Source organism: Lagopus muta, chromosome 6, assembly GCF_023343835.1.
Source record: "Lagopus muta isolate bLagMut1 chromosome 6, bLagMut1 primary, whole genome shotgun sequence".
NCBI lineage: Eukaryota > Metazoa > Chordata > Aves > Galliformes > Phasianidae > Lagopus > Lagopus muta.
In genome coordinates, this window is record NC_064438.1 from 17,670,108 (window position 1) to 17,682,019 (window position 11,912).

The window sequence follows — 11,912 nt, forward strand, 5'->3', positions numbered from 1 at the left end:
GGGTTAAGCTATGGGGAGCTCAATTTGTTCCGTGAGGTCTGAGAAGTTCCCACGGGTTAATTAGAGGAATTTGAGAAGGAATTATGGAGAAATTAGGTCAGTTCCTTTTACTTAAACAGCACCTATAGTGCCTCGTAGGCTTGTCCCGTTTTCTCCTTTAAAGATTACTTTCATCCATTATCTCCCTCCTACAAACTCATACCCCTGCACATCATGAATGTTGTTGAATGATTATCATACGGAAGCCAGAGGGAAGACAAATACTTGTTTTCTTGGTTTGAAAAGGACTTTGACGTTGCTAGAATCAACCCAAGCTATTCAGATAGCCTGTTTCAGTGGGTTTTAATGGTTTCAAATAGGATATGACAGCCTCAACTCTAGGAAAGTGGCCACTAGTAGAATTACCCCGGTACCTGTATCCTGTTTTTTTTTTGAACTGTTATCATGTCAGATGTTACAGCAGCAGTGGCAGCTTCCTGTTTTCCCATGCAAAGAGAGGCAGTGGGTAGCTGCTGGCTAAAGAATGCCGCTGGCTTCTTTCAGTCACGTATTTTGGTACCACAGAGGTGGTGTTATTGAAGGCAGGCAAAACAGCTTCTAGCCATGCAATTGAACTGAGCCACAGGACCTGAAAAAACCTTTCTTTGTGTGCTCTTAAAGAACTTATCGATCTTCTAAGAACTTACTGAAGACCTTATACATGGACTTTTCTGCAGCATTTTGGTCTCAAACTGATAACAGTATGAGATGCTCTGTATGAGCACTGAAAGCTGGGAGTCCTTTCCCCATTGTGACTGCTCTGCATCATCACCTTTCTGCAAAGGGTGTGATAGAAAGGCCCAATCCAACAAAGCTAGATTTAGTAGCTAACGCTTTAAATTCAGGATTGCAGATTTGGGCTAGCGTGAAGTTTGATAAATCTTTTTACTGTAAGAGTACAGTTCTGTAAGATTTATTTTTGTTGCATAACTGTCATTGAAAAATCTCCTTCCTAGCTGGATGCTTGTGAATGTGCAGGAGTAAGCACAGTTTTTTTTGTGTAACTGCCATCTACTCCATTGAACCTGTTGGTATATGGCTTAATGATATAGTGGATTCAAACTTGGGCTGTGTTATTTTGGTGAAAGAAAACTGTACAGTTTATTATGGGAGACAAAGAAAGTGTTAGATGTGAGAATGACGTGTCTCCCCAATTCACATACGCTTGTGTATGTGTACATACGCATATCTCTGTGTATATATGTATACATATGCATACATGCACACACCCTTAAATAAAGCTATTTGATATCATCTGGAAAACAAGATTTTCCTGACAGTGCTATTTCTCAATACTGTTTCTCAGACTTACATCTATCGCTGTAAGCTGTAAAGAAATGCATCCCTCTGACAATCTCCAAGATCAGTCCCAGTTTTGCTTGAAACAGTTGTGTTGTATTTCAGGGCCAACACTAAATACCAAGTACAAATGCAGGGCCAGCTGCTGCATCTTTAAGATCAGGCAGAGAAAAAGTGATTTTAAAGCAGTGTTTCAGTCTCACAAAGTTAAATGCAAAAGTTGGCTTATTTCCTAGTATACATTAGAGCAGTCATGGGTTTCTATTACGATCAGCATTTTCCTTCAGTGTAATACTTGATGCCAATACAAATCAGTGATGCTGACGTTAACCCTCTGTTCTTTACCTCGTTACAGCTGCTGCCTGCAAGAGTGAGAGTCAACATCAATTCTTTAATAAGCGTCCGTATTTTAGAAACAGTGTGTGTGACCAAAATGAATGGAAGGATCCTTCCTTCTCATTGTGCAGACTTTGAGATGAGTTGTCTGTGGTGCAGATGCTGCTCTCTCCCAAGCTGTCAATGGAGCAACCTGATTCCCAGCCTGCCCATAAATGATTAAGGAAGAAGATAGGTGAGTTTCATCCGCTTCAGTCTTAGGACTTACTGACAAAGGGTACAAAGAATAATTTAGCTCCAAGTTCCTTTTGTGGCAAAGGCAATGGTTCACCTAAGTAAAACTACCAAATTAACCTCACCTTGGTTAGACTAAGTATTTTATATTTGTATATGAATAAGTGATTCCTGGAAGTTGCAGGCATTATCATCCACAGTTGTTTAAGGGACAAAGGGAAGTTAGGTTTATGTGGATTTGCAGGAGGGTCTGACCTGTATGGGAAGGGTCTGAGTGATGGTGTCCAGCACACAAAGAAGGATCCCAGCACTCTTTGCCTATGTGCACAAGTGTAAGTGTCCTATGGCAGCTTCACTTACAAACCACAGCTAGAGCCTGTTCATGAGTAAATATTTGACTCATTTAAACGTGAATTATGATACAGACTGAGGACATGATCATAGTGTCTTTAATATGAACCGTGTTCAGGAGAACAAGCTCTGAAATAAATTATTTGCCTTGCTTGTTAGAGTATTGATGAGAAAAGTCAGGGCTGCTGATTTTTATATTAGAGTTATATTCCTTTATATCTTACACAGGATGGCTTTCAGCTGTTTTTAAATGTTTTGTTTTTATATTACTATTCTCAGTTTGTTTGAAGATCAACTAATTGACATGACTTAGGGGCAAGACAATGACAAGGCTTTTTCAGCTTTTGTACTACTTCCTAGAAATAATGATAATTGAAGAAAGAGCTAAGAGAGGGCTGCATTTCCTCTTATTTCTTTTGCAAGCTATACACCATGTAATTTTATTTTCAGCAGCTAGATTATGTCTTTTTACCTAGTACCTGCCTACATTGGTTAACTGATATTTGATAAAAGTTATGTAAATACATTCAAACGAAGGAGACATTCAGGCAAACAAAAAGGCAAAATGAGAACTGGAGTGACTAAGAGTATTATTCGGCAAAACACAGGAGCAAATCTTTTGTTGGTAGCCAAAGTGAGTTAAAAGACTGCTCTTTTAAGACCTTGATGCAGAAGGCATTTCTCAGTTTTTAAATCACAGAATCATAGAATATCCCAAGTTGGAAAGGACCCATAGAAGTATTCATGTTCAACTCCTGGCTTTATACAGGAGCACACAAAAATCACACTATGTGGCTGAGGGCATCGTCCAGCAACTTCCTGAACTCCAGCAGGCTTGGTGCCATGGCATTTCCCCTGGGAGGCAGTTCTGATTGCCAGCCACACTGTTAGTGAAGAACCTTTTCTTGATATGTAACCTGAATCGCCTTCATGTGCTGCATGACTGCAAGGAAATCCCAGCAGCACTAAAATGGTGATTTCTGACAGGAACCCTGAAACTGCCTTTCTTTAAAGTAAACGTGAATGCAGTGGTAGGGATGACCATTGCAGCTGGTGAGGTGCAGAGGGCTCTGCTGTCTTTCCACCTTCTCTGAAAGGCGTTGCAGAGTCTGCTCCCCTCTGCATGTCTCACCCAGGTGATGTTGTGTATACTCTGGATTTATGGATTTGCAAGGCATTTTGCTCAAAATCATGGCATTTCTTCAAAAGACGGATGGGAGCAAATCTCTTGGCTTATATATTGAAAGGGATGTGCCAACTTTCATATATTTACTTATTAAATTAAAGAGTTTATCATATTGGAATAGCACCAGATGGTAGGGACTGACCAACATACATGCAAACAGAGAAGGAATTTACTTAAAAAAACATTATATAAATTTTGCAGAAGAGGAGAAGCATTGCTTGCTGTGTTCCCATTATTTTTCTTAGTGTTTGTTTCAAGTTGATTTGAGCGCTGTTCCCAATGGTCTTTTTTTTTTTGTTCATCTGGCATAAGTAAATCTCCTTTTTCTAAAATACTGTCTACTTTCCCTCCGGGTTCTTTTCTGACTGATTCCTTTTAAAAGTCAGTCTGCTGCTTAAGGCTACTACTAGGTATTCTGAGCTGAATGTTTACTATTATATGGCTTATACGTATTTTCTGTGTCAGACTCTGACCTAGTAACCCTCTTCTCCTCCAAATGCCAAGGGTGATGTTTAGTTTTAAATGGCTTGGTTGCCTAGGAAGAATTGCTGTTAATCAGAACAGAAAAATGATGTTGGCTAATGACCTTTATTTGGCAGCAGTTTAATACACCATATCAATTGGCAGATAATTTCATTTGATCCTTGGGATAACCTTGAAACTGGAGATATTTTTTGACAGTATGCACCGGTGCCATTGCAGGTATCCATAGTTGCTAATATTTTAATCTGTTACAGTTTTCTGTATGAATTGATTTTGAGGCTGAGGCACTTACTTGGCAGATTCATTTTACAAATTGATATTTTTAGCAAATATTTTTCAAGACTGTTGGGAATTATCAAATGGTGCAAACAAACACTGAGGGGTTGGACTTGATCCCCAGAGGTCCCTTCCAATCCCTGTGATTTTGTGATTTAACTCTAGTGTACATAAACCAGTGATTCACTGAGAACAGTGTTTACATTTTCATTTGCCTATAAGCTAAAGCTGGTTGCACAGCAAAATGTTGTCAGTTTTACACACATGCGATTTGGAAATAATCTTACCAACATTATTACCTTCACATACACAAGTTCCAATTCAGCATGCATCTGAATAATGATGATAGTGATTTCTGCATGCAATTTCATGCAGGCAATGTGTGCGTAATGAAAGGTATGTTAACATCTTGAAAACTAGTCGGTTAAGGATTAAAAATAAGACTAAGTACTATATGAGATCTCTCTATTTATTTTTAAATGCCTTTGTCTACTTTCCTACAGTAACATGAAGGGCTAATAATAGAGGATGCTGAGTACATAGAAATCATGGTCCAGTTTGCTTAGTGCCCACTCCAAAGCCACTTGAAGCAGTAGGAGCCTTTGCATAGTAGACAAGCTATATATATATATATCTCCTATATATATCTCCTTCAAACTCTAACTTACAGGAGCAGAAGTGTTACTTTTTGTGCAAATCCTTTTAAATCTAGTTAGGCTATCTATAAAACTCCCTGTGTGTGTTAGTAAAATGATCTTTTTTTTTCTTTCCCTAACGCATTCTGAAAAGATGAAACCTCAGTTCTGAAATGATCTGCACAGATATCAACTCCCAGTCTCTCTTAGTATTCAGAAGCTTGAAAGACTGATTGTCTATAGAGCTCACTCTAGGATCAGCAGATGAGTACACAAGGTGTTTTGCAATAAAAATATATATATATAATTCCTTTTTCTTGGTAATTGAATTTTTATATATCCTCAGAGATTGCCGTGGCTCTGTATTTGTAGGTCCCAGTTGTGCAAATATAATCGTATAATTCCAGACCAGTTAGAATTAATGAGTAAGGCAGGCAAGCCTCGAGCTGCAAAACACAAAGCAGTGAAGCTGATTGCAGTGCTTTTTATTTCCACAGACATTCATGTTCATTTTACTTGTTTCCTACAAACGAGCTGTGCCATTTCTCACACGTATTTGGCATCCCAGCCCCAAATTTGTCTCTGGCTGCTTCAGGGACCTAACTAACTGTGTCTCCCACGGCCAGAGTGCAGCTGCCCTAGGCTCCCGCTGCAGCCAGTGAGAAAACAAGCATCCCAAGAGGGTGATTCATGGACCACACCAAACGTCTGAATCGCTCCCACGGAGCGGCTCTCTCACTCCACTGATTACAGAGGCAGGCAAGGGTAAATGGGTTCAGAATGTAGGTGATCAGCCAGGTGGAATGTATCCAGACCTGCTCCAGTGAGTCAGGAGGTGCAGTATCACAGCTGTTTCTGAATCCTTGACTCCAGACCTTTCTGCTTCAGCTATGCCACATGAATTTCCTGTTTTTTTTTTTTAATTTTTTTTTTAGTGCAACTAAATAATGTTCAGCCCTGAACTTACAACTGAAAGGGATTGGAGGTAGAAGTTATTTGTTAAATTCAGTCTATTTAAAGATGCGCTGAAATCAGTATGTTCACTTACTGTAAACTACCCATGCATTAGATATTAGGGATATATTTCACTCAAGATTGAACTAACTGATACTTTTCTTTAGAAAATCCTTGTAGCTCAGGGGGGTTTCTGTCACTGTAGATCAATACAAAAAAGACAACAGCTGCAACAATTCTGTGCTGTAAACTGCACAACTGGAGCTGAAAGTAATCTGCAAACCTTTTCGAGTTCAGTGGGTTTGTACTTGAGTGGGCATATGCATTTTTGGTTGTAGGAACAGCAGCTGAATTTAGAAAATATTTATAGTACTGACATACCCAATAAAATAAATATTGTGTGATTCCCATTAAAATGCATACTTTACGTTCATCTGCTCTCTTAAAAGTTTTCTGCACATCTTCAGAGCTGTCTGTTTTGTGGAGGCTGTTCTTCCTATCAGATGAAGCAATCCAACTGAAAACCCTCTGAGATTTCAGAGCAGTTGACTCTGATCTGATTTACACTTGCATAAATCAAGCACAAATCCATCTAAATCTGTACAGTACAAATAACATGTTGATGTAGAGAACTATGGCAAGCCACTCTTTCTAGCAGTCACATCTTCTGTTGCCAAAGGGTTGACACAATTTCTAGTGCACTTACCCCTACACTCTGGCATAGCAATTAATTGTTCTGTCCTCATCTCTATAGACCACCATATGGCTTCATCCCCTCTTGTTGCTTCTCCCTCCAGGCAAAGAGGCTATTCTGCTCAGCAACCTCTGGATGCATTTGTTATGGTAGAAGAATGGCCATGCATCTACTGACAGAAGAGTAATTGATGCTGTTGGCAAAAATCCTCTCCTTTCAGTAAGAAATGAGAGAGACGTGTTCAAAATGCATTTTCCCAGTAAGGCAGCTGGGAAAGATGAGGAGTAAGCACAGTGCCACAAGCTCAGCTCAGAAGGGAGAAGCCTGTGGGCCCTGATCACCCCCAGGTGATGCAATGTGGTGCAGGCAGGCCAGGAGCAGCAGGTGGCTTCCCTCAGCCAGCTGGGGAGGGCAGGAAGGGGCTGCTGCTGCTTGGATGGGATAAACACTGGGGCCATGTCTATCATGTGACAGGAAAACTGGGCTTTTTCTTTTTTTTCCTTTTCTTTTTCTTGTTTTTTTTTTTTTTTTCTTTGCTCTCTGTTTTTACCATCTTTTGTTGAACATCATTGTGTGGTTATGAGGTGCAGGGAGTGACTGAGTATCAAACCCCAGTCTCCAAAGCAATGACTTTGCTGCCAGTTTCTTTAGTGCATGGATCTTACTGATCATGTCTCCAAGTGTAGTGCCTCACCAAACGCCATGGGCGAGCAGCCAGCCCTCTCACTGAACTAGTAAAAAAAGTCATCGAGCTCATTCAGTGAAAATGTCCGAGCTGCTCACACTTGATGCTGTACAGTGTGTCTTGGGGTGCGTGCCCAGGTAGAAGAAAGAAGGAAACCATTTTTCTGGTATTGCAAATAAAGAGAAATGCCGAAAAGTATTTTGGTGTTTTACAGGAAATACCTAGGGATTTTCCTGATTCTATCCTGGGTATTTCACGTGTACTATGTGCAAGACAGAGTGTTACACAAAGATTTGATGATTCAGTCTTCAGCACTTTGAAGCACTGATCCTACCTACGCTCGTCTGCCCTGGACAATGCTGAATTCCACACAGGGAGCTACACAAAGTGCTTTTAAAATCCTGATCTTTTTGGGGTGCCCTAGAAATTTCTGCTGTACGTAAGGTTTAGTCTTGGAGTATAGCACTCAGAAAGCAGGGTGCCTGACAAAGACATTTGCAGTAGGGTGTGTGGGAGGTGTATTCTTGAATGGGATCATCTGAATTTGAGTTTTCTTCTGGACTAAGCTATCCTTTTGGGCATGAATAAATGCCTGGCTCTTTATATATGAGGAGACAGTGCCTCTCTTCTATATGAGACATTTAATATGCAATGTGAACTCTGTTTCTACCTGAGGCTCTGGAGACTGAAACCCATTTATCAAGTGCCTAAACCACTAGCATTTCCATCTCTCCTCTAAAAGTTGTGTATAGAGTAATACAAGATTTGGAGATGACAAGGACTGTGGTGGCAACTCCTTTAGGCTGAGGAGAGTCTACAGGTGACACTTTTTGCTTCCTAGAAGGGAAGTCTGGCCACAGGTGAAATGAGCTGGGAAAGCTGAATGAGAGTGCCTGTGCCTTGTGAACCGACTAGTTGAAGTCAGGATTAATTCATTCATTTCCTACATATTTACTCTCCAATTCAGAATTGTGTGTTATGTTCTTTTTTCTGCCTTCATAATGGAGCATGATTATAGTTTTGGTAGAATGGTTCAGTTTTGTTATTAACCACTCAAAGCCAAAACATTATTTAGTTTCAAAAGCAAAAATATCTACATTCTAGGTCATCCCAAACTGAGAGAAAATGTAATGATATCTTTCAAGATCTCTGTGGATACAGAGGCTCACTTATGAATTTATTCCACATAACTACTGTCTAAGAGCAATTAGTCTGACTGGATGCAGTGCGGTGTCCAGTTTTATATAGTTTGTCAGTTCTGTGCCTATGGTGTTTAACCTTTTACCCTTATATTCACAAGCCTTCCATTTGACTCATGTATTAAATGAAAATCAAACCAGGCTGTATTCCTTCTAGGGAAATTTATTCATTTTCATTTTTCTTTATGTATGACAAGTTGAAGTAAAATAGTGTTTGTTCATACAGCTGTAAATTCTACTTTTTATTTTCCCAGCAAGTTTTGCTTTCGCTTGAAAACATTATTCTGAAGAGGCTGGTTGGCAGCTCCTTTGGTGGAAGTGCTCTGTCCACAGAACTGGTAGAGCAGAAGTAATCAAGATAACACGTAAGGATTTCACCCTTGCTAACATGTACTGTCCTACCTGCATTCTCACCTGTAAGGACTTCTTCCACTTGCAACACTGATGAGGCAGAGTCAGGACAAACACCTTCAGTGCCTTTGAACTCTGACTCCCAAAGGACGAGGGCAAAACAATGACCACTGTCCTATCAGCAAAGGTATCCCGTGACTGTTGCCCTTGCTGCCACGGCTGAACAGCTGACGAACATGTTCACAGGGGACAAAAATTCAGATCTCAGCTTAGCATAAGAGGCAAGACGCAACTTTTGAGTCTGTGAAGCAGAAAAGATCTCAACACTAACTACCGATTGCCTGTGCTGTCTCATATTTGAATCTCTACTTCCATGCTGCAACAGTTTATTGCTTGCCAATTAGTGGCAATGAGATAACTCCATTAAATACTTGAAAGTCTTTTGAAATTTGTAGTTGCGCTTTTTTGATTACTTTTCCAAAAGTTATTATGGTCCCTATCCTACAAATTGTTCCTTTCTGAATAGCTGTATTTTTTGATTCATTGAAACAACTGCAGTAAGAAAGCTTTGGCTGGAGTTCTACACTCTTTGTTGTCAGTGGAAAAAAAGTCACTCTAGTAGTAATAAAGAAACCTAACAAATATTTGATTACAATCAGTTGATGGCAGCTTAATTCAGCATCCTGTAATTGTTATGCCCAAAGATTTTGCTGAAAAATTCCACTGTCTGTCATGTGATGGTAGTTTAGGCACAACAGTTCAGCTGCAGAGGTCCATACCTAGTAATGTTTGGAGAATGACAGAAAAATTATAATTTTTTTTCATGTATCTTTTCTACTTCATGTGTAAAATATGTTTTTCCTCCTTTCAGAATTAACCTGAAATACTCTTGTTTGCTTCAAGATATCTTTCATGCAGGTGTAAGCATGAAATCTAGAAATTGCATAAATTGGACCTAGAATAGATCAGTGGATGTAATGAAATGATCAGTGGATGTAATGAAATGGCTGTTCTACTACTACAGCTGAAAATATTATTTCCCTTGCAGAGAATTACTTGAAGAAATTGGTGTCCAGATTTTGATGCATAACTGGTAAATACTAATTTGCAAGGCTTTCTGATAAAAAAATAAGCAGAGTACCACTGATATTAAACTTAATAGTACAAGTGACAACAAAATCATGACAGGAAAAAAAACAACCCTTCACTCCTTCCAAAAGTTTGCTTTAGTTTTTAAATGCTTTTCAGTTTTCAAAATCTCACTTTATTAGACCAGTATCAATTAGACTTATTTACATTTTTTATTTCCTTTGTGAATATTGCATTATAGAGGAAGGAAAGAATTACCTGAAATCCTAGTCTGAGAAGTAAGGAAATCCCATCTTTCGTCTTCCCCCTGTACATTTTCATTCTATGTTTGTGACTGTGCCTAGAAAACTGGGTCAGATTTTCACTTGAATCTGAAGAGTTTATGTATCTTTGCCAGAATATTTTTGTTTTCTTCATAGAATGAAAGTCACCACCTGTGGTGTACAAGTACATAATATAATCATGGATGAACTGCATGCAACTTATGGGAGAGCTTTGTTAACACTGGCAAAATGCAGTTTGTGGCAAAGGAATAGAAGCATTCCTCTGTAGAAGTGTGCTTAGAAACAAAGAATTGATTAAGTTCAAGGTAATACTCAGGACCTACTTTGCAGCATTAAGTAACTACCTTTGTTTTCCTCCAGAAATGTGTTGCTGTGCTTCATAGCCATAGCCCAGACTTCATGGTTAGTTTTTACATTAATGTGAATTATATAACAGGACCCCTCAGTAACATGTAAAAGGAGAAGGCCAAATGAAGAATGCCCTTTTCTTCCTCCCCTCCTGTGATCATTTTAAGCACGCTATGTTAAAATCCAAGCTTACAAGCTTCTAGCTATTTCAGTATGAATATATCAATGCTAATAAGTAATATTAAGTCATTATTAAGTCATACTGAGACTGTTGGACAACACAGGTTAATTCATAGCATTGGGCAATTTCCTCTGAAACAGCACAGTTGATTTTAGCCTTTTTTTTCCTTAACATTTCTATACTGAAAAAATAGATCTCAGGTTATTTGTTTGTTTGTTTTTAATTATGCTTAAATTGTGCCCTAACTCAGTGTTAACTCTGCTAACCAGCATTTGGCAGAACTCGTGATTTGAATGTGCTTCATAATATTCGGCTTCTTCCTTAAAGTTCCAGCTCCCAGAGTCATGTGATAACAACACAACCCTCAAGGAAAAAAAAAATAAAAAATCAAACCTCATGGCTGTGGAGGGAGGAAAGCTTAAAAACGTGACCCGAATTCACCCTAAAGACTCTAATACCAAAGGAAAGAAAAAGAGCACAGTGTAGTAAACTGGTAATTGTAAAGATTTCTGTACTCAGGGGAAGGAAGAGTGACTAATTAACGGTCCTTTCTATTCAGTGCCAGGTATCAATATGTTCCATTCACAAATGAGGTGTCATATAATCTGGGCACAAAACCACACAAGCTTCAGCGTGGGTACGGCTACTTCTTGGCATGTCGAGCCTCTGTCTGTGTAACCGGCCCTTGATGCTTTTCAGAGCTTTGCACTATAAAAGCAAGAACAGGAACCAAAATGCAAATGCTTTATTCATAGCAGTAACACAACTCTCTCACAGAGCTCGAGAAGAATGGAGAAAAGATTTCTCAAAGCTTTGCCTACACTTTCCATCTTTATTCAGGTGCATGAAAAAAAAAGCTCTAGCAGCACAATCATCCAGGAACAGAGTGAAAATTACGTGGAAAACACATCTATGCTGTTTTGGAAACAGGTCACATGCAGGGAAAAAAAAAGCAAAAAAAAGACATTATTATGTCAGCGCACCCACAGCCTGCTTCCTGTGGGGAATGAGCCGTGCCAGAGAGGCCACCTCTGGCTGGTGGGACCTGGGTCGGGCTGTGCTTACAGCGCGGCAATCGCTGCTGAAGGGAAGCTCGGCACACTGCTTCCATCACCATTAAACCTCCTGTCCTGCACAAGCAAGAGGAGCAGGGAGCAGTTGGCTCTCCCGTCTGCTTTACTTATGTCAGAGTTATGGAGTTAGACTGTTTCACAGGAGAAAATCACTGCCTCACAGCTCTACGAGGTTAAAGACCTAAACACGCCGCTCCACCTCGCAGATGTTTAAG